Raw genomic sequence first — 26107 nt, 5'->3', positions numbered from 1 at the left:
TCTGGGGGCGGAGCCTTGTGGCAAGCTCTCCAAGTGGGTTCTGATGCAGACTCAAGTTTGAGAACCACTGGGGAAGTAATTTCTTCCCTTCTTACTTTTCAACAAGGGTTTATTAAATTCCTGATTTGTGCCAGCCCCAGAGTAGGGCAAGAGAGAAATAAACAATCACAGTAATTGTATGCTAGGCGAAAGCACTTAAGGGAACAACTGAAAAGAGATCTCACAGCCTTGGGGAATCAGAGAAAGTTTTCCAGGGGAAGTAACATCTACATGAAGACCTGAAGGATAAACAGGAGTTGACTCAACAGCCGGGAGAAGAAGGAAAGGTGCTCCAGGCAGAGGGAACATCAAATGCAGAAGCCCAGAGCATGAACTTTAGCATAAGAACTATGGAGACCTACTGAAGGTTTTTAAACAGGAAGTTACATAATCAGATACAGTTTTAGAACCAGCATTCAGGCCATGGACTGGATTGGAGCTGGGCAGGATTGGAAGCCAGGAGACCTGTGAGGAGACCCTTGCAGCAATTTCTGTAGGAAATGACGGTGACAGTTGGGATGGGAGAGAAGAGGCAGATTAGGAGCTATTTAGGAGGTAGGATCCACAACTAAGAAAGGGAGGTGCTGAGAATGACACCTGTTTCCGGCTTGAGCAGCTAGAAAAGTGGCCGTTTTGTTTCTTAAGAGAGCGAATGTAGGTGGAGAAACAGAATTGGAGGGATGCGGTGGGAGAGACACCTGATTCAGTTTTGAATCCGTTAGATTTGAGATGTCTGCACATACGTACAGTCATTAGACATGTGGTTGTTTGGGGGTAGAGCTGAGAAGGAGTGAGCAGAAGTAGGAGGAGAGGCAGGAGAGGATGGTGTCCCAGTGATGGGGAGGGACTTCAATGAATCTACAATGACAAAGATGACAGAGTGACAAGGAGCTAAGGACTGAAAAGCGACCTCTGGATTTAGTGACAAGAATGTCCTCCCAGATCTGTGACAGCAGTTTCAGTGGGAGCCTGAGCCAGCCCCAGGCAGTAGAGGGGTGAGTGGGAGGTGAAGGTGACATTTTCAAGAGGTTTAGGTGAGGGCAGAAGGAAGCAAGAAGATCTGGGCTTGAGGGAAACTTCTTCTCTGCAGAAAGGGAGACCCAAGAGGAGAGGTTGGTGATCAACGCAGGGTCCTGAAGACCCTTGGGAATGTCTTGGGAGTGAAGGTTTGGTCTCACCCAGGGGAGGGCTATCCAGTCCGCTGTAAAGGGAGGATGGGGGGTGGGAGGGAGGGCACAGCTTGGAGGTTGAGTGGTCAGGGAAGACGCAGCTGATCTTTTCTTCTCCCTCCTTCTTTTATCACTGCCTTCAACAGGGACCTGGCTATATTGGGGATAGAGAGAGGAGGGGAACTGGCATCCTTTAACAGTTGAATTTAGAAGTGTTGAGATATTTACTTTGGAGAAAGGGAGAAACTAGCAGATTCAATAGAACAGAATCAATAGACATCTCTCCACCTGGTTTTCACATAAGCACTTTATTTAATCCTCAGGACAATCTCTGTGTGATAAGAAGTGCGTTTTTCCACTTTACTGAGGCTCAGTAAATTCAGATCATTTGCCCAGGGCTACCCAGCAAATGAGAGGTACAGCTAGGATTTGAATCTGTGTCTTCCAATGTTGTCTCTGGCTTCTGGGGTGGGCAGGACAAATATTGTACAGACAGCACCATGAAAACTTATTAGAAATGATCTTAACGAGCATTTTGTTCAAAAGAGGAAGTTTTAAATCAAATAAAAGAAAGCTCTTTGGGAACAAGGCATGGAAGTGATGGAATCTCAGAGTTGGAAGGGAGAGGTGGGACCAATCTTAACACTTATTAAGTCCAATCATCTGCCTGAGGCATTCAGCTCCTCTATGTCATTTCTCAAAATCATTCCATTTCGAGAAAGCTCTAGTTACTACGAAGGTCTTGCTAACACCAATTGTAATCAGCCTTTCTGCAATGTTCATCCACTGGTCCACATTCTGCACCCAGGAGCTATATGCAAGTGTCACCTCTGTCTCTCCAGTGCCCCAAATAATGTGTGTGGTGCACTATAGACCATAACCATTTTGTTGAAAGAATGAATGGTGGAAGGAGTTCTGGATTGAAAATTGTGAGGGCGGGATTTTGATCTATTTCCATCATTCGGCAGCAGAATACCTTTGAATAAGTTACAGTCCCTCTTTTGGCTTCAGTTTCATCCTCCCAAAATGTGGGGTAAAGCAATCACTTTACTCTGCTCACAGGTTCTGGGGCTCAGGAATTTAATCAAGGTACAGCGGGGAAATGGCTGGGGACTGGAATCACCTGGAATTTCTTCACTCCGTGTCTGGTACTTGAGTTGGGATTCCCTGAAGGCTGGGTTTGGTTGGGATTCTTAAGCAAACTGCACACATGCGGCTTCACCGTGTAGCTTGGGCTTCCTTACAACATGGCGACTGGGTTCTGAGAGGGAGCATTGGAGAGCAAGCGTCTGGAAGCTGCACGGCCTTTTCCGACCTGGCCTTGGAAGGCATGCAGCATCACTTCTACTGCAGTCTATTGGGTGAAAGCAAGTCACTAAGGCCAGCTGAGACTCAAGAGGAGGGGGCATTGGACTCCACCTCTTGACTGGAGGGAGGCAAGGTCACATTGCAGAAAAGCCCGAGATAGGAGATGTTGCTGTAGCCATTTTAGAAAATACAATCTACCAGAGATACTCCCTGAGGACTCAGGGAAATACTTGAAGGAAGGGTACTTTGCAGGGGCCAGGAGCCCTGCCTTAGAGGCCTGTGAAGTCAGAATACAAATACTAAGCCCTCCACATAAACCATTCCTTCTACTAGGTGAATAGTACAGACCAAACTGTGTCCCCCTAAAGTTTATATGTTGAAGCCCTAACACCCACTACCTCAGATTATGACTGTATTTGGAAATAAGGCTTTTAAAGAGGGAATTAAGTTAAAATGAGGTCATTAGGGTGGGCCCTAATCCAATCTGACTGGTGTCTTTGTAAGAAGTGGAAATTTGGACACACAAAGAGACAGCAGGGATGACCGCCACATGAAGAGGCAGCAAAGGGACAGCCATCTGCAAGCCAAGGAGGGAAGCTTCAGAAGGAACCCACCAACACCTTAATCTTAGACTTCCAGTCTGCAGAACTGTGAGAAAATAAATTTCTCTTGTTTAAGCCCCCAGTCTGGTATTTTGTTATGGCAGCCCTACAAACCAATACTATGAGTGACTAGGTACCTTTAGCCATGTGGGCACAATCCCCAGGCATTACCATGCATTAATAGTACAGGACCCCCCATTCTTGCTTAACGGATATCTTTATGTCCCTGTGCTCCTTGGCATTTCTGCTTCCGCAATGTGGCTTTTTCAGTTATGGCAGTTTACCTCCAATTTTCTTTCTAACTGTTCATGGGGTTTTTTTTCCCCCTACCTTATGGGCCTTTAGGATTCTTGGAGGGAAATTTGGGGCTTTGTGTATAGTTTTTACCTTTCACTCTTCTGTGCTATATTCAATTAGGAAGTGAAACTGAGGGTTGATCTACTCCATCATTCTGAAAAGTTATTAGATGAAAGAGGTGAATGACTAAAGAGTCATACAGGGATTATGGAAAGTAACATGGGAATATATATATGTATATGAAAAGCCTTAAGAAAGTTCATATTCTTTGGTCCAAAATTACATTCCAATAAATATATCTTTAACTGAAAATGCGAAGATTCATCTACAAGGATGCTTTGTTGGCATTGTTTGTAGTAGGAAAACATTAGAAGCAACTCAAATGTCTAAGAGTAGGAATTAGTATACGTTATGGTTTATCTACTTCATGGAATACCATGAAATTATTAAATCTATATTTTCAAAGAATATTTAATGACTTGGGGAAATGGTCAAGAGAGTGTTAAGTAGGGAAAATTATTTATGCCATTTTTTCTTTTAAAAAATTTGGAATACATGGGTATATATTGGGTGAATGGATGGATGGGTGGATGGAGGATGAATCTAAAGATAAATAAACATTCAAAAAGGACTGGAAGAAAAGGCACCAAAATATTAATGGTGGTCATTCCTGTATAGGATTATAGGTGGGTTTTTCTGATAGATTTTTTCTTAGCTTCTAAGAATTCTAAGATGAATACATTTCATTTTCTAATGAATAATCAATAAACTAAAATAAGTGGTGTTTTAATGTGGAGGTGGTGCTGGCAGCTTTCTCCTCCCCCATGAGGAGTGAACAGCCTTTGTCCATCTCATGCTGAGTGATGTTTGGAATTTTTAATAACGCTGCTTCTGCCTACCTCTCTTTGCTTTCTCTTTCTTCTCCCTTCTTCCCCTCTCAGAAAACATTACAACTGAGTCAGCCTCCTGGCCCCATTGGCTTTATTCGGAGGCTGACAGTGGCACCAAAGCACATTAGATGGGAGGAAAAGAATCACAAAATTTGAGAGCTGGAAGGGGCCTCAAAAACCATCTAGTCCAACATAGTTATTTATCCTAATGTCAGCCAGAAAAGCAAGAAATGTGCAACAGAACATCCCAGTTTGCCATAATAAGCCATTACGGGTCTCTCAACCATGAAGTCGTCTGAATCATTTCTGAAGCTATTTGTATTTTCAAGCCTGTACCATTTCCATAAATCTGCTGCCCACTGTGGGAAGCGCAGGATGGGGGCACGTGGTTTAATAGCAGCACATGTGAGAAAAGGCTCGAGGCTGCTGTCTTGCTGCCTGTGAGCTCTATGGGAGTCAGCAACGCGTGGTGGTGGTCCCAGGCTAAAGTAGGGTCAACACAGGGTGCAGAGAGAGGGCCGAGCTGGCCAGTGCTGGGCCAGCCATGCCACAGCTGGAGCAATGTGTTTGTTTCCTGGTGGTGCAGCTTAGAAGGGATGGCCATAAGCTAGGGCACGTCCAGAGTGAAATGATTGGCAGAACAAAGGATGTGTAAACTAAGATGGGAAAGGCTTGAAGTGACTCTGGTGGCTGTTTTTAAATATCCGACTGCGTGGACAAGTTATTTGACTTCATTTCAGCACCAGTGGATGCGCCCTATCCAGTGGTCAGTTGAAATTCAGTTAAGGGAGATCTTTCTAGCAACTGGAGCTTCCTCCATGCTGAATAGGCTCTCTTGAGAGATAGTGAGTTCCCTGTCAGTGGGACAAGTGAAGACCAAACAGCCAGGCTTCAGGGATGTGATGGAGGAGGGAAAGCAGCGGGCAGAGGGTTGGCTTCAGCAAGAACTAAGATTCCTATCAACTTTCCCTTCCAACTCTGAGATTCTGTCTCTTTTATTTTACTTATTAACACTGTGTCTTATCCACAAAAAACTTGTACATAAATGTTTATGGCAGTTTTATTCAAAATAGACCCAAACTGGAAGCAACTCAAATGTCCTCAATATATAAATGGATAAACAATCTATACTGTGGTCTCACAATGAAATACTGTACAGCAATGAAAAAGGATGCAGTTACTGGTATACACAACAACAGGGATGAAGCTCAGAAACACAGTGCTGAGGGAAAGAAGTCAGACACCAAATGTACGTATGAGGCTCTAGAACAGGCAAACTAATCTATAGCAACAGAAAGCAGACTGGTTACACAGGTGTACACATTTGTCAAAACTCATGGAACTATGCCATCATAATAGGTATATTTAATTGTATGTAAATTTTACCAAAACAAAGTTGATTAAAAAGTTTGATGCTTCATACCCAGAAAGATTTAAGGCACCTTTCTTTTACGTGAGAAATATTTTAGAGTTTTTCTTAAGTGTCAAGGGTTGCCTCTTCTTTCCAGTGCTCTATGACCTGGCGAGCAGGGCCCTGTTCACCTTCTCTACATCTTTCAAGGATTTCAACACGTGACTTGTGTCTGCTTAAGCAGTCATCTTTCTGCACTGAAAAGATGTGTCTCCCTACTTCGGCTCCTCCCTCCTCAGGATCATCGTGGCTGACTTGGGGCCTTTCCCATTTCCGAGTGTCTGTCTTGAGATACACAGAGTAGGGCTGCTGTCCGTTTGTGCATCCCATAAATAGTTATTGAGCACCAACTACGTAAGACACATATCTCGCTTCTGAGGAGCTCAGTGTGCCGAGGGCAAAGATTAAGCAGACCATTGTAACATGCTTTCAACAAAGCTCTGAGCGAAGAGTTGTATGAACGCAGAGTAGGCGAGGTTAACCCTGAGGAGTGACAGCTGGGCCCATGGTTGGGGGAGGCCTCACAGAGAAGGAGGCATTTGAGTTGAGATTGAAAGGGTATTAGGAACTCACAAGATGGTGATAACTCTGCGGAGGGCAACACAACATTCAAAAGCAAGGGTTTACAAAAAGGGAGCAGTGAAAGTTAGGAGGAACCCCTAGCATAGGGGTGGAGGGCCTGGGGAGAGATGAGGCATTGTATGAAGCAGTGGGATAATGAACTGTCCTTCAGTGACCTGCAGCCCTTCCTGGTAAGATCTAGTATTCTGTTTGTGTCTTGGCTGATGCGTTTCAGAAATAGTGTATGGTGCCTCCTAGGCCCTTTCCTTGGTTCGTGGCTGACAGCTCCAAGTTTTTTTCCCCTGAATGCATTACCAAGGTTTGCCCCGGAGGAGCTCATTTGCCACTTCCCTGCCCACGCACTCAGCCCTGAAGACCTCCAGCCATTTGTCTCCATTGGTCTGACATTCCACCACCCAGGAAGGCCCAAGGTCACATGCTGAGTTGCTGACTTCACTGGGTACATTTTCTTCCAGGTCATTTGCAAAAACATCACAAGGGACCTTTCCAGTGCTCCTCGCTGGGGGCCCTGCAGTTGACACAGTTCCTGCCAGAGTTGCTGCTTCCTTACTGTTCCGTCCTCTGCATCTCCAAGCTATTTTCTTATCCATTAAAAAAACCCACACTGCCCACCCTATACAGTGCTAACTAAAGATTTAAAAATAGATTTTGGGGCAGAACCTTGTCAAGGGCTCTTGGAAAGTCTAAAATATTATTTCCGTGTGTTTCCTCTTGTACTGGCATACTCCCTAACAGAGACGTCATTGGGCATGATTTTCTATTCCAAAATAACGCCGCTTTTCTCCCAGAATCTTTCATTTCCTCTAGTGTTCGATGATCATACTATTTTTAAGTGAGTCAACATCATGCCCAGAGCAGAAGTGACATTCTCTTGGCCGTTCTCAGGGTCCCTGCTAGACGATCCCACCTTGACATTTTTACAAGCATCCTTTACCCTCACAGTGGACACCCTGCAGGCCCAGGGCATTCTCGACGTGGAGATAGTCAAAGAGATCCAGGCAAGTTGTTTGCAAATTCTTTTTTTTTTTCCAACTAGGGAACTTTTGTTCAACAAAATCTTAAGTGGAAATTTGTTCATTCAACAAGTATTAATTCTAATGCCTACTCTGTGCCGTGCACTTCTCTGTGTCCTTGGACTATATCAAGGAACCCAGCAAAATTCCTGATCCGTGGAGCTGATGCATAGTAGGGTCGGGAGGGGAAGAGAGGAGAGACAAAGCAATTAAGCACAATAAATAAATGATATCGTATATTCAAAGGTGATGGGGTGATTGGAAAAAATAAAAGGTAGAACAGAGAAGGCAGGGTTTCCCCCCGGAGGAGGTGGCATTTCAGCAGAGACCTAAGGGAGGGAAGAGTTGCGTCTGGGGATTATCTGGGGGGCAGTGTTCCGGCCAGAGGGAATGGCTCTAAAGAGAGAGCTGGGCTGGACGGTTCCAGGAGCAGCAAAGAGGCCAGCGTGGTGGAGGAGAGTGAACCGAGGGGCGACGTCAGCAGGGCCGAGGGGAGGAGAGCTTGGAGGACATGATAAGAACTTCGGCTTTGTGGGGGTCATGGCGGTGTTTTGAGCATGAGAATGCCATGATCAAAATGATGTTTTAAAAGGTCGCATGTAAACTAGATAATAGGGAAGCCACTCCGTTTGAAGGGAAGAGGAAGAAGAGACCTCTTATTGGGGTGATCCCAAATTTCTGTGAATCTACAAATCCCTTATTGGTTCCATTCCTCATATATGTTTTAAGGTATAGGTTTTACTATTATTTAGGTATGGCAAGGCTAGCAGATCAGGAGACCCCTGCCATTGAAAAGACAGGTAGTTTGTTACTCAAAATTCCCAAGAGGAGGGGACACATCACATGGGGAGGAGCATGTGGGGAAGCACCAGGGTCTGTCAGGAGGCAGAGGGAGGGAGGGGAAAGGCAGGCAAAGGCCTTCATTGTGGTTTTCTATGAAAGGAATGGGTGAGGCAGGGGAAGCGGGCTTACGACTGGCTAGTTTGAATACTTTCAACGTGCTCTGGGGCATAATGGCTGTCCCGGGGAAACTAAGGCAGGGGGATATTGGCCTAGAGCATGAAAGCCTCATGGAGGAGAGGGTTGGGGTGTGGCTTCTGGGTTGGTTGGTTTGCATGTGAAAGGCACACTCACAGATGACTTGTTTACTATCTCTAGGAATTGGTTAACCTTGGGAAAGCAGTCCCTCCAGGGTGAGCAAGGTCCCAAGATAACAAAGCATTAAAAATAAGAATAAAAAGATATGATTACTACACAATGATCCTCATTAATATCACTCAGGGAGCTTCCAGGTCCATTGAGTCAGAATGTTGGAGAAATTGGTGAGTCTACTGTGCAACCAGTAGCTTATACCAGTTCCTCGGAGATAGGGTCACGCAATGGGGCAAAGCAGGGAGTGAAGGTCCTTTCTTGGCCACGACCTGGCTGTGAGGTCCCGGCCAGGTCACTTTTCCTCCATGAGCCTTCGTTTCCTCCTCTATGAAATGAGGAGTATCTATCGTGCTTCAAGGGTGGTGGGGATCTACATCTTGTCAAAATGCTCTGTGATTATAACAAACTCTGCAGATATTGTTGTCCTTATTATTTTGCCGATTTCTTATCTTGAGAGCTTTCGAGATCATTTCAGAGATGAGACTCTGGGTAATGTTTCACCTTTCTTCTCGTCATGTTTATTTTACTCCACCTTGTCTGATTATCGCTTGTGTATTTGGGTCATCCTTCCCTAAGATGCTGGGAGTTTCTTAAGAACAGTCACCGGTCCTTCATCTTTTATCCTTGGGACTCAACATCATTCTTGGAACACTGGCTCCCAAGAAATCATGAAATTTGTTGAATGAAAGCAAGAGGACTTGACCAGTAGTAGGTCAATAAATACATGTTGCGTTCAATCCTTCCTCTTTCTTCCCCATGCCTTGAGCCCAGAAAAGTCCCCTGCAAATGCTTCTTTTGCATAGCAATGACATTAATGTCTTAAAAGGCCAGGGAAGTCTTGATGAAGTGTTAACCTTCTGATGTCTAAGGGCAAATGGCTTGTTCCTTCTGAATGCCTATCCAAGTAACAAGGGGTTATGATTACAGCAATGGGGATATTTCTTTCATTCAAAAGACATTTGTTGAGTTCCTATTATGTACCAGACACAATTTGAGGGCCAGAGAATAAGACACAGTGCCCATCCTCAAGGAACTTATAGCTTGGATAGGACACACAAAGGAACAATTAATTATAATACAAGTGATTCTTCTGCTGTCACAGTTCAACTAATACAGGTCCTATTGCAGGAGTTTAAAAAGGTCCACCATCTATTTCACTAGATTTTCCAAACTTAAAATAAAATGGGAGAAAGCCAGCAAATGATAAAGATTGATGAGTCTTCCGTTGTAGAGGCCAGGAGGAAGGCCTTGTAACCTTCTTAAAAAAATAAATGGAATAGACAGAAGCTGACCCATTGAATGAGACATTAGGTAGGCAGAGAGCAGACAAATAAACAAAGCCAAATTATATATCCCAATGCCAGGAGTCTAAATAATAAGATGGCTCATATGGATCCTTGGCAGCAAACGGAGATCTTAACATAGCTGGCATCTCGGAGCCCTGGTGACAGGTGAACAATTGATGAGATGGGCTTCTAGGCCAAAAACTGTGCAAGAAGGAGACACACAGGTGGGTGGAGACAGAAAAGCCGCTTGAAGAGGGGTGATGTAAATAGCAGCAGGGCACCTGGACGTACCTGACAGGGGATAAGCTAGGGAGCCCCAGTGAGTGGAAATCCCATCTCGTGTAACACAAAAGCTTGGCTACACTCATCACACACTCACACTCTGCCCTCCACCACACAGCCAGGCCCGGGATGGGGACGACTGAGATTAAAGAGAAGCACCCACTGCTGTTAGCAAAGTGGCCAAATTAGTCCTAGTATTGATGGAAACCTTTCATTACACGGCACAGGTAGGCCAAATATGTTATTGAACAGAAAGTAAAGGTCAAGTGGCTTTGAAGGTCAGTGGCATTTTTTTTTTTAATTTCAAACTTTCAGAAAAGTTGAAAGAATAGTACAATGAACAAACATGTACCTTTCTTCTAGATTTACCAACGTTAGCAGTTTGCCATTCTCTCTCTCTCTCTCTCTCTCCCTCTTCATCTCTCTTTCTCTCTCTTACTCCACTGTCTCTCTCTATCTCTGTCTCTCTCCTTGTTGAACCCTCATAGCACCTCACCCCTAATTACTTCATCGTATATCTCCTAAAAATAAGGACATTCTCTTATTTTTTTTTATGTGGAGTCCTCATTTAATCCTCACAACCACCCTATATGGGAGGTATTGCTGTGCACATTTTACTGATAACAGTTATGACACCAACATCACGCCTATAGGAATGAACATTAATTCAGTTATCTGTCACATTTCCTCATTTGTCTGCAAATGCCTTTGTAGCTGTTTTGTTCTGTTCTGTTTCACTAAGACCCAAGCAGGGTGAGCCTACGGTAGCTGGTGGGTCTTCAAAGAGAGTTTTCAGACTCTTTGAATCTGGACTTGTCCCTCATCCCTTTTTGCTTGTTTGTTTCTCATGACATTAAACTTTTAGGAAGAGTCCAGACCAGCTGTCCTGTAGAATGCCCCACCTTCCGGATTTGCGATTGCTTCTCACAATTACACCCAGGTTAAACACTTTGACAACGACATTGGCGCCGTGGTCTCAATGCATTGCCTCGGGGGCACACAATCTCAACTTGTCCCATCACTGGCAATGCCAAGTTGGACCACTTGGTTAAGGTGATGCGAAGATCAAGTTTTTATAAGGATTCATGGGCTGACTCTCTCCTGGTATAGGTGGGTTAGGACACTGGCCTTGACTAATGAGCAATGACTGGACCAGGAAGTCATGGAGGAAAGGCACCAAAAATTGGACAAAATAGGGGCTGGCTCCGTGGCTGAGTGGTTAAGTTCACATGCTCTGCTTTGGCGGTCCAGGGTTTCCCCGGTTTGGATCCTGGGCGCGGACATGGCACTGCTCATTAGGCTGTGTTGAGGTGATGTCCCACATACCACAATTAGAAGGATCCACAACTGAAGTGTACAACTATGTGCTGGGGGGATTTGGGGAGAAAAAGCAGAAAAAAAAAAAGGAAGATTGGCAACAGTTGTTAGCTCAGGTGTCAATCTTTAAAAAAAAAGACAAAATAATAATAATAATAGCAATTAATTACTGAGTACTCATTTAATCCTCATAACCAAGCTGTTCCGTAGATGCTACTGTCCGTGTTTTACTGACGAGACTCAGAGAGGGACAGTGATTTGCCCAGGGTCACACAGTGACTTAGCAGCAGAGTCAGGATTCAAACACCAGGCATCTGACTGCAAATCCACATTTTAGCCATCAGGTTAGACCACTTCCTAGTCACAGAACAAATTCATTGTCTGAGGGAGAGTTGTTGGGGGGGGGGGGAACATATCCGAGAATTAGCTTACCTGTCCCTTTAGAGGGATAATATGGTCAAAAGTGGGAAAACATAAAGGGGGCATTAAAAAGAGTGAATAACTCTACAAAAGCCAGAGCATGGTCTTAACGTACTGGATGAAAAGTGCCTCATTATGAAAAACATACAGAGTTTATTAATTTGCTCTGGTCAAGTCATTTTACTTCTTCGAGTCTCCGTTTTCACGGTTGCAAGATGGGCCAGTAATAACCCTAGGACACAGGCTGACCCAGGTTTTTATGGAACTTGAAACTTATTCAAACTAGAGGGCCCTCTTAAAAAAAAAGATTATTAATAAAATCAGGAACAAATGTGAACATTTATTTAGAATGATTAAAAAGTCACCGTAAATTAACACACTTGAAAGAAATTGACAAAGACCACGCACATCACATAATCCAAGCCTTAGAGAGAAGCCCACACAAGTGAGGGGTCTTGAAATTTCAGCTTCATTCGTGTTGCAGAAAGTCTGCCTATGCCCTGGCATCATTCTTGACTTCTCCCTGGAAAGTCTGTGAGCCTAACCTTCGGAATATAACCCAAATCTGACCACTCTCACCACCGCCTTGCCACCCTTGTGCGCCTCACCCTTGTTTCTCATCTGGACTATTAGCTCTGGTCTCCCAGCCTCCGTTCTGGCCCCTTTACAAGTCTTTTCTCTGACAGCTTCCGGAAATTTCCTTGTCAAAGGTCGATTAGGTCACGTCACTCTCTGTTCTCAACCCTACCGTGGTTCCCAGGACTCTTAGCCCTGCCCTCCACATGGGGCTGTTGAGCGCTTGAAATATGGCTCGTGCAACTGAGGAAATCAATATTTATTTTAATTTAATTTAGATTTAATTTAAAAAGTGATGCCCAATTCAGTTATTGGAAAACTTTTACGTGTGTTTGGGACAACCTCGGTATGGAATCTACTCCTTCACTGTAAACTTACGAAATCTAAATACTGAGCAAGTGTTTCCAATAAAAATTCAGCCCCTGAGTTGAGATGTGCTATAAGGGTAAAATGTATAACAGATTTTGAAAAAATAGTATAAAAAATGATGAATATCTCATTAATTTTTTATATTGATTGCACATCAAAATGTTAATATTCTCTGTAGATTGGTTAAATAAAATGCATGATTAAAATAATTTCACCTGTTTCTTTTTACCTTTTTAAATGTGGCTTTTGGAAAATTTTAAATCACATATGTGGCTCGTGTTATATTTCTCTTGGGCAGTGCTGACTTGGAGTAAAATCTAGTGTCCGTCTTGTATGATCTGGTTCCTGTCTCCCTTTGACCTTATCTCCTAAGACTTTCTTCATGACTGCCAGGTACAGTTGCCTAGGTTGTGTCCGGTACAACATTGCCTGGTGGTAATTAGTCTACTCAGAAGGGATGCCTTTTTCTAAGTAACATGCAGAGGTACCGTATGGGCTAATGGATGTCCAGACTTGCCCTTTGCTTTCACACTATCCAATTGGCCAGACTTTCTTAGATTATGCCAATCTTATTCCTGCTTCAGGGTCTTTGGACTGGCTGTGGCATAGCCCTGGAATGCTCTTCCTGTTGGCTTACTCTCTGAATTCATTCAGGTCTCTGGTTTAACGTCAACTCTTCAGAAAGGCTTTCTATGATCAGTTAGGAACACCTTGCCTAAAATGGCACCCAAGCCCCCAGTCACTCTCTGACTCGATCTATTTGTTCTTCAAAGGATTTACTGCCACCTGAAACTATATTGTGTATTTATTCACTCACTTGTTTGTCTCTACCACTGGAATGTAAGTTCCATGCCAAAGGTGGGAGCTTTGTCCTACGCACAAGTGTATTCCCAGTGCCAAGAAGAGGGACGGCCACTCAGTAGGTTTGTGGACTGAATGAATAGATTCCTATCTAAAAAGGTGGCTGACAGCGCTTAATGAAGCACAAGGTGCTTTGTGAGTTGTTGGATCATGGAAAGAAAAAGAAAACTTTGTCTAGGTAGAAGCAGAGAATCGTCTGAGACACAGCCAGACACGGTTGCGCGCCCAATAGTTTGTCGTGTAGTTTGCCGTGGATTCCCAAAGCAATCAACTGAAAAGAGGCTTTTAATGATACGAAAGAGGAAAGACTTCTAGAGACTCACTGGGAAACTCAAATGAGGGATAGATTATTCCGGACATGTTGGTTGCAATCACAAGACCCTCGAGACACACTGGCTGAGGGGAAAAAGGATTCATCGCCTCAGTAACTGGAAAGGCAGGCGAGGTCGCTGGCTCTGGAGACCACAGAAACTGAGCTCTAGGGTGACAGCTCGCCTACTCACTCCCCATTTCCCAGTTCCTCCCTGCCTCTTGCTTCTCATTCTCTGTGCTTGTCGGCATCACTCTTACCTGCTTGAAACAGATCTTCCCCATTGGAGAAGTGAGAAGCGGCCTTTGCAGCTCTGGATTGTTTTGTGAGTAGAAGGACCCCTCCCCAAAGGCTCTACTTAGAAAGATTTCAGGGAAGGATTCTGGTTGACCCATCCCTGGACCAAACACTGTGGCCAAGGGGACTGCGTATTGTGTTGGAGACCCCACCACAAGCACTGTGATGGAGTGTTGGGGGGAGAGCAGTTCCCTAAAGGGAGAGAGAGTGGTACCGGCCAGACAAGCTCCCCAGATGGGAAGTGGTAGAACAAGGCTTCAGCCTGGGTCGGTCTGACTCTGAAGCCGGTACCCTCAGTCACTAAGCAACACAACTCCCTGATCACAGACAAGGTCAGCGTCCTGCTAGGAGAGCGCAAACCGCCAAAACCATTGCTCAGTCCGCTTTTGAAAAGGATGGTGTGACTAATAGACGTTCTCTACAGGAGGAAGGATGAAAAGAAAAAAGCTAACAGATTGAATGGACTGCTAGCCTTGGTCTACAGAGGCTATTAGGATGGTTTCTACGGCAGACAGGTACTAGATCAAACCATGGTCAATACCAGCATGTTCTAAGCCAGATTGGAAAGAAGTAAGTGCAGATAAGTCACTGCAAGCAGATGGCATCCACCTGAGAGAGCTGCGGGAGCTCATGGATGAAATTGGGATGGTTGGTTGGCAGGAGTGTGGGACATGTCAGCGCAAATGGCCCCTGTGCTGGAGAGGATGCCGGCTCACAGATGTGACCCCGGCCATAAGAGCGCCTCGGCAGGGCCTGGGGAACGAGGGCACAGATGAGTCGGCTCTCAGCCTCCATCTGGACCAAGCTGGTGGCAAGTGGAATAAAGAAGAGAAGGCTGTGGACTTAAAAATAACCTACAGGGCGAGGAATGAATGGGCTGTGGGAGCAAGAATGGTCACACAGGTGTGCCCAGAGAAATCACACCCGATGGCTGCACTGGAGTCCTCCTAGGCCGGAGAGGGTGAGTTGGTGTGTGCACAAAGGGAAACTGATGACTCTCGTTTAATGGGATAATGTACAGCAGCAGCATATATATCCAGGAGAGAGCAAGTTTCCTGGGCCACGCTTGCCTGGCTCCAACCCCAGCTCTGCCACCAACTTAAACTAGGTGAACTTGGACTGCTTGCAAAACTTGCCTGAGCCTCGGTTTCCTCACCTGTAAGATGAGAAAAATCACACCTCACTGCAAAGGCAGCGTTGAGGATTAAAACTCATAAGGAAATCACCTGGCAGGTAGCAGGTAGCCAATAAAAGGTGGCTAGTATTATCTACCACATCTGGAACCAAAGGGTTTTCCAGGTGAATTCTAGGGCACCCTAGGGTCTCTGGGGGCAGAACCTTCAGGGTCACTTTGGAGGGTCTTTGAGGAGGTCAGGAAACAAGACTCCAGGCCCCCTTCCCTGTTTTTCTCAAACAGCTCTGCTTGTCTTTATTTTTTACAGAAGGTTCCTTTGAGAAAAACTGCGGCATGGTAGCATTCTCTGTCCTCTCACCTCCCATCCCATCCTCACTGCTTGTGGGGTCGTTTAACATAATTAATGATAGTTCTGCGTAATAATAATACAAGTCCATTTGCCTCTAGATTTACCACACAAAATCTGAAGTATCTGCATTCTCAGTGCAGCGACTGACAGCATGAGCTCTGGAGTAGACTGTCTGGGTCTAAATCCTGCCTTTACTGGCTATGTCACCTTAAGCAACTTACTTAATGGTTCTGTGCCTTAGTTTCCTCATCTGTAAAATGAAGTTGATCATAATAGTAATATTTGGCTCATAAGGACATCCTGATGATGGAATGAGTTAATACATGTAAACTGTTAAGAACAGTGCCTTGCACTTTTAACTGCTGCTGTCATAACCAGCATCATCTTCGTCATCACCATCACTAACACTACCATCACCATTGTCATCTTCGTCATCTTCACCACCAATACCACCATCATCACTACCATCATCTTCTTCATTATCACCATCACCATCATCATCTTTATCATTAACATCATCATCACCACTACCATCATCACCACCATCATCTTCATTATCATCATCACCATCATCATCATCTTCATCATGACCTTCCTTATCATCATCATCATCACTACCATCATCATCATCACCATCGTCATCATCTTCATCATGATCTTCCTTATCATCATCAGCATCAGCATCACCACCACCATCTTCATCACCATCATTATCTTCTTGTTCTTCATCACCTTCATCATCATGACCATCATCATCACTACACCCACAGAAAACTGTGACCATCTCCCTTGCCCTCCAGGATAGAACAAAGACCGATAGTTTCCCTGGCTTTGACTGTGCAGGGAATCAGAAACTGGAGGTTGGATCCCTGGAAGGGGAGTGGACTGAAAAGGGAAGGTGGAGGGTGACCTGTGAAATACGGGCTCCCCAATAGCCTGTATCTGAGGTTGATTCTGCAAAGTCTGAAAGGCGACTTGGGTGGGAAAGGGCCGTTTCCTGTGTTGCACCATTCCGTGGGCTCCTTGCTGCTATTCATAATCAGCTGCCAGCGGATTGAGTAACTTTTCTGGTCTTGATCTATACATTCACACCCTTCTTTGTGTCCAGTGGTGGCCCAAAATGGGTTGAAAAACACCTACTTAAACTTTCAAGACTTCAAGGAATTTTATTCACTAAAGGCCTTTTGAAATAATTGAGCCACTGACCAATTGAGATGAAGGCTGTTTGGACACAGTCAGGGAACGATAGAGAGCAAGGAACAAACGCCACTGACAAAGGGACAGAGCCTTTTCTCCATAGGGAGGTGTAAAGAACAAGACTCCGGAAAGATCAGTGCCAGCCCCAGTTTTATTGAATGTTTTTTCCAAGAGCTAGAAGAGGTGGGGGTGCCGAGAAAGCACAGAGTTGGCAGATAAAAGGACAAGGGATAGGAAATTGATGACAGGGAAACAGGAAGCTCTTAAGACTGTGCAGGTGGGCAAGAAGGAAGGAGATGAGATCGAATGTGAACAAGTTCAAGGTGATACGCTTAACAGAATGGAAGCTCTTGGAGATTGCCCCCGGCATGCTGCTTTGGCAAAGTCACCATGCTCGAGACATCACCAAGAGGAACATTTTAAAACAATGGGAAGTTTGCCCATCACTTACACGTTAACTTCATTTGCACATTTCCCCCCTAATTCCCAATATTCGGGGGATGTTCTGTACTCTAGCTCAGTAAGGCAAAGTAATGCCAAGCCTGGAACAGCTGAAATGGGGGACCTGGTTAAGGGGGGAGCCTGCTATCTGCTGAGTGGGCCATCTGGCTTGTTCAAGTGCTAATGGGCTTGTTACCTTCCAGAGGCTGACCTACAGAGAGGATAAGAGCCATAATGCTGCTATCACTTCCAGAGATGCCCTATCAACTCAAGTGGTAGATGACTGTGTTTTTTCTCTCCAGAATGCTTGTGTGTGATCAGTGATCTCTCAGGCCCAGTGGTAATATTTGTGAACCACAAATGCTTAGGATGAGCTAGCTACAAAGCTACTTCCTATGTCTTGTGCCCCATAGTTCAGTACCCAGTGTCGATTTCCCTGTTGTTTAGATTTCCAGTGTGAGCTCATTGCATAAATGGCCCGAGAGTCCTCTCTGACCAGCTGGCTCTCCCAAATGAGCTCATTCTGCCCTTTCACTTCTCCATTTTCTTCCATAAGGCTGAGTGTAAGAGCAAAGCAGGCTTGGCTTTTTAACAGTATTATGTGTCATCTAAATAAATACACTTCACTGGGGAAAACATGCTAAATATGATATTCCCGTGAGTCACAAAACGGCTGTGCTGTCTTCATGGTATAGATCTGCTCCCCCGTCAGTACTAACGATTGGAGAAGAATGGAGAGAGATCACATTTCAGAATGGGCGACTCCCCTGGGAAGCGGTCACCTCCCAGCATTCTGAGGGGGCCTTCAGAACTGCTATGGGAAGCACATTTAGCCATAAAGAAAGCACCCAAATAAAATGTGATGGGGGTCCGTGGAGTTCAGTGCTGATTTGGAGTTTACGGAGAAGGAGAGAGATGGGCAGAGATGGTTCCACAAAGCGGAGTGATTAGATCTCCCTTTGCTTAGATTCCTATCACAATTAAAAAAAAAAAAATCAAACCCCACTTGCCTCCCGCCCACCCACCACCACCACTGCCAAGGGCTGGGGACTTTGGGTTCACAAACAAATGAGCTAATATTTGCAAAGCCACCAGGTAAAATTTAGAGTGCTGTGGGTGGAGTTTTGCTGTTGTCATTATTGTCATACAAATGATTGTTTAGAGTTGTGGCTCTCTCGGTGGACCTGGCACAACGGTGCGGACACTTGGGAGAAGAGCTTAACAATGAAGTCAAACCCCAGATTTCTTATTTTCAAATGTGAGAGGGTCTTAAAGGATGGCCACGTTCAATGCGTTCAAAATTCAGGAGGTGGAAAGGAAGAGTATTTCATCGTACTCTTCCGAAATAGCAATTTAGTTCTGCATTTCCCTACCCTAATTAATGGGAGGCCACCCATGTCACCGTGCAGGAAGGCTCACGGGGACATTACCATAGTTTCCTGCTGTGCTTTACATAGGTGAGAGTTGGGAAAGTAATCTTTAAATCACATTAATAGACTGTCTATTTCCTTCAAACACTTTTTTTCAAGAACATTTTGAGACTACCCCCAGGAGAGAGCCAACAGGCCAAATGTATAAGGATATTACCCTCGGCTGCTTGGAGAGTTTTGAGGGAGATTATCCTAACAGGGCTGTCACCTTCAAATCTTAATCCTTTTGGACCTCTACAAAAAGCCTACCAGACTCCCTTTTCTAAAGTGTGAGAACACCTCTGGCAAAGGTAGACTAAGGATATTTCCAAGGGAGCAGGCAATAAAGAGAACAGGTCTAAGATGCGACAAAGCCCTCCATGGTCCAGCTCTCCCATTGCCCTGCCTTTGATTTTTGATGTTCATTCCAGCTGCTCATGAATCTCTGAAGCATGTCAGCCCCGAATTTGTGCTGAGAATTACACGCGGAATGCACTGTTTTCTAATAAAAAATCTGAAATTAAATCCTCGTGTCCTTTGATAACATCTTTCAAAAGCAAAATTGCCTGCTCAATTATCCAGATAGCACTTTTTGCCTATGCAGAGAGAAATGAAACACAACAGAGCTAATATACTTAATATTATATTTTCAGAGGCACGTACCGTAGAATATCTTTGTTAGTGTAATTAATTTGAGTCATGCCTACCAAGAAATTTTTTAATTATACTGCTATTTGAATAGGTGGTATGATTATAATAAACTAACATTCTTTTTAAAAAACTCATATTTATTGTCAAGTGATAGGAAGAAATTGAGAAAGGGATGGAAACCATTACTGTGAAGGCTTGAACAACCACAATTTACTGCAGAGAGATAAAAACCGAACACCTCAGCCATATTATCGCCGTAATTGTCTGCCGTTTACCCATCTTGTAAAATAAACGGATCATGAAATGTGAGAGCACGTTTCAAAACATACATAGAAGGTGTTAGAGTGATTATGTGTAGGCTGCCTGACTTAATTGTAAATTGTTTTTCTTTCAGCGGGAAGTGAAAAGATATTAATTAGCAGTGATTTCAACAAGATTGGAAGTCCGTGGACTTTGGCTCAGAGAGAACTCTGCAAAGGTACCTACATCCTTCAGAGGGTTTTTCTTTTTTTTTTTTTGCTTTTAATGGCATTTTGTTGTTTGCTAATCCCTGGTGTGGGCATGTACTAGAAGATCCAAGATTTGATAAATGTACAAGTGGCTCAAGTTTTAACAAGGAACTTTCCTCTCCTAACTCCAGTTGGCAAAGACGGAAGCTGGGTTGCATCATGTGGCCCCAGGGAGCTGCAGACGGAGGACGAGGGTGGCAGCCGCCATGCCAGCTGTCTCCTACAACTTTAGAGAAGCTGGCACCAAATCGAAATCTGACTCAACAGTCCCCTCCTTTCCTTCCCAGTCACTCCATTCTCTGCCTTTTCCACCAACAGGTTTTTATTCTCAGCAGCCAATATAATTTACTGGTTTCCACTGTTCTCCTTGGCTGAATCTTCAAGTACACCAACTCCCCCTTTTCTGGACAGACTCTCCATAATTCAGCTGGCATCTCATCAGCAGCTTGCTGGTCTCCCATCCTTCCTTTCTCCAGAGTTGTGATTCTTTCTTCCTTCCCAAGTCGAAGGAGAATCACAAGCTAATAGACACCATCCAGTTCGGGGTAAAGTGAACAGGAATGAACTCTGCCACATTTTTGCCTCTGTTGAAATAAGCTCAGTATCTCCCTGGCATGGATAGTGAACCAGCTTACTAAGGCAACAAATGTTGCCCTTTGCTTTCTGGTCAACACGTGATTCTGCCTTTCCCACTCACAGACATGACTATTAATTGCTTTCTCACCAGGAGTGTTTTCTGAGCCTCAAGATGCTCTGTTTTACCTGGATAATTAGTGCCGTCCTCTTGTTCAGTGCAAAAACGAAACCATTATGGTGTAGGTTCTTTACGTAAGTCCGGAACGGAGTCCAAACGTGTGGGCAATGGGTCAAATTCAGACTGTTGTCTTTGGCGATGCATCTTCCGAGGAAAACCACCAAGAGGATACATAACTCTGATTAACCTCGCTGCTGCAGACAAAGCAAAGTGATAATATAGAAGTGCAAAATGATTCACAGAATATGGCTGGGCTCTGCGTAGTGTGTGTGTGTGTGTATGCATGTGTGTGTGTGTATGCATGTGTGTGTGTGTGTGTGTCTTTCACACCAACAGCCCCTGCTATTTTTGCAGTTTGGAGCAGAGACTTCCATCACTCCACTAATTTCAATGACAGACTCCAGTGAACTGTGAGTAGCCAATGGGAGCATTTGGCTGGCATGATGGCTGCCCACGGTGGCCCACCTTGCAGCCCCCACACAGCAGGGAGCAGGTAGACGGAGCACAGCTGGCCAACACTCAACACCCAGGAAACAGATCCCACACGAGGAAACTTCAAAGTGTTGCATCCTTCCAGTGCAGTTGCGAGACCTACCCGCATGCATCTGCGGCCTCCACCTTTTACGATAACAGACCTCGGCTTTTAGTTTTGTAAATTAACATTTTTGATGAAAACAACCTCAAAGAGTTAACGTTTTAAAACGCTGGCAGCAAGGGAGGGACTGGAAGAGGGCACCGAAGAAAGGCGAACCTTGGACACATGTCTAAAAATACTACTACTTACACCTCCCTTTGCAGCTTTAATTATTTTTACACTCCTGAGAAGCTGTCTGAGGGCTGCGTTGGGAAGGCTTTCCCAAACCTCCCCCGTGGTCCCTGACTCTTGGTCATTACTTTATTTAAAGCCGACATCAGGCGAGGGGAACTGGAAAGTGAGGGCCGGGAGGGAGTTTGGGAGCGTCGTCAAATCCACCTACGCCCGTCAGCACGACACCAGCTCCCTAAACAGCCACAGGGACAGAAGGATTCTGCAAACCATCCAAAACTTAGATCCCCCTCCTTGCTGCTTTGCAGGGCTCAGGAAGCGAAGGATGAAGTTCTTCCTCACGTTGAACACAGAGCCCCTGCCTCCTGATTGGATCAGCACCAAGGAAGTTTAGAAAACAGCCCCTCAGGAGGAATCTCATAGATGTAATGCTGAGACATGAAGCCAGCCATTAGAGAGAATATGCTGTAGGAGTCTGCATGATTCCTTTATACGAAAGTCAAAAACAAACACAATTCGTCGGCTATGGTGATAGAAGTCACAAGGGTGGGTATTCTTTGTGAGGGCTATCATCGAGACAGGGCTGGAAGATGTTTCCGCAGTGCTAGATTCTACAGCATACTCTGGATGTATTTACTTTGTAAAGATTTATCAAGCTGTACCCTTGAGATGTGTGATGTTACTACGTATACGTAAGTTACACCTCATTAGTTACGCCTTTAAATAATTTCTCTCTCTCTCCTTCTAGCTTATATACTATGAAAAATGTCAAACACACAGAAATGTTTAGGGAATTGTGGGTCACATGGGCATACTCACAATTTAACTTTAACAATATTTTGCTGTTTCCTCCAAATCTTTTTCTTCTCTTTTGAAGAAATAAAGCATTACAGGTAGAATTGAAACCCTTGATGTACCTGTTTCTGATCCCATTGCCCTCCCTCCCTCTCCAGAAGTAACCACCATCCTGCATTTAGTGTTTTTTCAGTCTCAGTCATGTTTTTCTATCTTGTTAACGTAGTGTTTTGTGTAGCCATAAAAGATACCTTGTATTGTTTTGCAGGCTTTTAAACACTACATAAATGATATCATATATTTTGGATCCTTTTGCAACTTTCTTCTTCAGGCAAAAGATTCTATTTTGAAGATTATCCATATGGATCCATGTAGCTCTATTTCCTTCATTTTAACCACTATATAGTACTCCATCGAGAAAATGTACTGCAATTTATTTATCCATTCTCCTAAAGACAGACATTTAAGTTGAGGGGTAAAGATTGCTGATTGCTTCCCAAATCTGCTTCTCCCTTCCTTAGTAACAAGTCCCACATTTGCTGACAGCAACCATGTGCCCAGTTAAAAGGATGCATTTCCCCTCCTTTCTTGCTCCCAGATGTGGCCATGTCTGTGTTGTGGCCACAACAATATAAGCAGCGGTCCCTGGATGGGACCTAAGAGAAGGCTCCTTTAGAGCGGGACAGACTGGGGTATGCCCTTTTGCTCTTCCTCCCTTTCCCTCTTCTTGTTGCTTGGGTTGTAGATTTGAGAGCTGGAGCTTCAGCAGCCATCTTAAACCATGTGTTGACACTGAGAACGAAGGCCACGTGCTAAGTCTGACAAAGCAGGAAGACACAAGAGAACTGGTGACTTTATGGAGCCTTCATCCCGGCCCTGACCTTTTCTTTTAATGTGAGAGAAGAAGCCCTTACATAGATGGGCCTCTATTACTAGCAACTGAACATTATATTATTATTACTAACTGATAGAATTAGGGGGTTATTAAAAGCAACAATGCAATGAACGTTCTTGGACCTGTCTTACTGTGCCCTTGTGTAAGAGTTTTTATAGGGCATTGCGATGCAGTAAGAAATATCTATTTGGTCTTTGTCCCCAATTCCTGACAGAGAGCTTCTGAACCCTTGGAATTTCCTGAGTGATACAGATGATAGGAGCATCTTTTGGTATTCCTAACAAGCCCCTTTGAACCATCCCTGAGTTTATGCTAATAAGATAACTCAGGGTGGGCCCCTAAGTAGCTTCAGGATAGGGGCTTGTTGCCAGAGGAACCAAGCAGGTGATTAGAGGGTTGGAACTTTCAGTCCTACACACTGACCTCTAGGGAGGAGAGAGGGGCTGAAGAATGAGTTCAGTCACCAACCGCCAATGGTTTAATCAGTCATGCCCGTGTAATGAAAAACTTGTAAAAATCCTAAATAATGGGTTTTGGAGAGCTTCCAGGATGGTGAATGCATTGAGATGGATGGCACACATTGGGGAGGGTGGCACACCTGGAGAGGGCATGGAAGCCCTGCACACCCCCGCCCCATACCTTGCCCTAGATATCTTTTCCATCTGGCTGTTTCTGATCTGTATCCTTTATAATAAAGGGTAATAGTAAGTAAATGCTTTCTTGAATTCTGTGAGTCATTCTAGTGAATTGTCGAACCTGAACAGGGGGTCATGGGAACCCCTGACTTATAGCCAGTTGGTCAGAAGTATATACAGGTGGCCCCTGGGACTTGCAACTGGTATCTGAAGTGGGTGAGGAGAGTCTTGTGGGACTGAGCCCTTCACCTGTGGGGTCCAGGCAGTTAGTGTCAGAATGGCATTGAATTGTAGGACACCCAGTTGGTATCAGAGAGTTGTGGAATTGGTTAGTGTGAGGAAAAACCCCACACATTTGGTGAAAACATTTCAGGCATACACCCAGAAACAGAACTGGGGGGCAGGTGGAGCATGCACATCTCCATTTTTATAAGACACTGCCAACTGTTCTTCAAAAGTTTGTGCTGGGGCCGGCCCAGGGGCATAGTGTTAAGTTCATGCACTCTGCTTTGCTGGGTTCCCAGGTTCTGATCCCGGGGGCAGACCTACACATCACTCATCAAGCCATGTTGTGGCGGCATCTGACATACAAAATAGAGGAAGATTGGTGCAGTTGTTAGCCCAGGGCCAATCTTCCACATAAAAAAAAAAAAAGTTTGTCCCAATTTATACTTGCACAGAATATGTGAGAGTTTGTATTTCTCCTCATTCTTGTTGTTGGTATTGTCAGACTTTAAAATTGTCGCCTGTCTGATGGGTGTGAAACAATATCTTATTGTTGTTTTAATTTGCATTTGCCTGATCCCTGGTGAGATTGATCTGTTTGGGTTTTCATATATTTTCTATGCCAGTTTCCTTGTCAGTGAATTATCTGTTTGTTTTCTTTGCCCATTTTTCTATTGAGTTTTTGGTTGCCTTCTTACTGACTTGGAGAAATTTGTCATATATTCTAGAAACAATATCTTAATCAGTTATTGCTTCTCCTTGTCTGTGTCTTATATTTTCACTTTGTCTTCTGTGTTATAGAAGTCTTATTTTATTGTAGTCAGTTTTCTCCATCTGTATTTTCCTTTACGGTTCGTAATTTTTTGTGTCTTGCTTAAGAAATTCTTTCCTACACAAAGACTATAAATATATTTTTCCATATTTTCTATTGAGTTTTCTAATATTGTTTGTTACATTTAAAGTCTTTTGTCCAACCAGATTTTATTTTTGTATACATTATGGGCAGGAAACTAAGTTTTGTATAAATGAGCAATTGTTCCACATCCTGTCTCCACTAATTTGTATATTCATTTCCATATATGTTGGTTTGTCTCTGTTCTTCCTGTTCTGTTCCATTGACCTATCAGTCTGCCTTTGTGCTATTACTGCACTATTTTAAGCCCCAAATGTCTGTAAAACTTCTGATATCTACCAGGGCAATTTCCCTCCTATTTGTTTCCTTTCATCGACAAGTTGTAGGCTATTGTTAGTCTTTTGTCCTTCATGTGACACTTTGAATAAGCTTGGGAAATTCCTTGGGAATTCCTGTTGGGATTGAATTCAATTCATAAATCACTTAGAGGAGAATTAATATCTTTATTGTAGTGAGGATTCCCAAACTTGTATGATTTATCCATGCTTTAAAAAAAATTTCTTCTGGTCACAGTTTGTACTTTTCTTCATAAAGTTTTCTAAAATCGATGTATTTGCAGTTGGTGTAAATACTTGTGGCTGGGGTTGTGTGTCCCGTTGTGCATTGCTTAATGATGGGGGTACGTTCTGAGAAATGCATTATTAGGCAGTTTCGTCATTGTGTGAACATCGTGGAGTGTACTTCACAAACCTACATGGTATAGCCTGGTGCACATCTGGGCTATATGGTACTAATCTTATGGGACCATGATTGTATATGCAGTCTGTTGTTGACTAAAGCATTGTTATGGAGCGCATGACTGTATTTTTCTTTTATTATGTTTTCTAACTGGTTTCTATCGTTATAGAGGAATGCTATTGATTTTGCATTCTGATTTTATATCCAGAATATTGCTGATCTCTCTTATTGCTGTGGGATCTAAATTTCCTGGTTTGTTCAGAACAGTCCTGGTTTTCACCTACTGTCCCGGCGTCCCATTTGGTTTAGCATTTGTCCCAGGTTTTTCATTTTTAATGAAGTGGTGTTGTTAACAATTACATTTAAATGGGCCAGAATGGGTTTGGTAGACCTCATCTTTGTAATTCCAGATTCTGAAACGGTCTCGTGTAAGACATCTAGATCTTTGTACAGTAAACAAAGTTCTCTAACACATGGCTTAATGTGAAAGATAACCAGTGATAACCCATCTTTCTTTTCCTGATTCTTTCTACGTGCCAGGCAACTGACACCTCCCTTTATAGGATGCAAGCAG

This window comes from Equus caballus, chromosome 13 (genome assembly GCF_041296265.1).
Source record: "Equus caballus isolate H_3958 breed thoroughbred chromosome 13, TB-T2T, whole genome shotgun sequence".
Taxonomy (NCBI): domain Eukaryota; kingdom Metazoa; phylum Chordata; class Mammalia; order Perissodactyla; family Equidae; genus Equus; species Equus caballus.
This window is presented reverse-complemented; position numbering follows the sequence as displayed.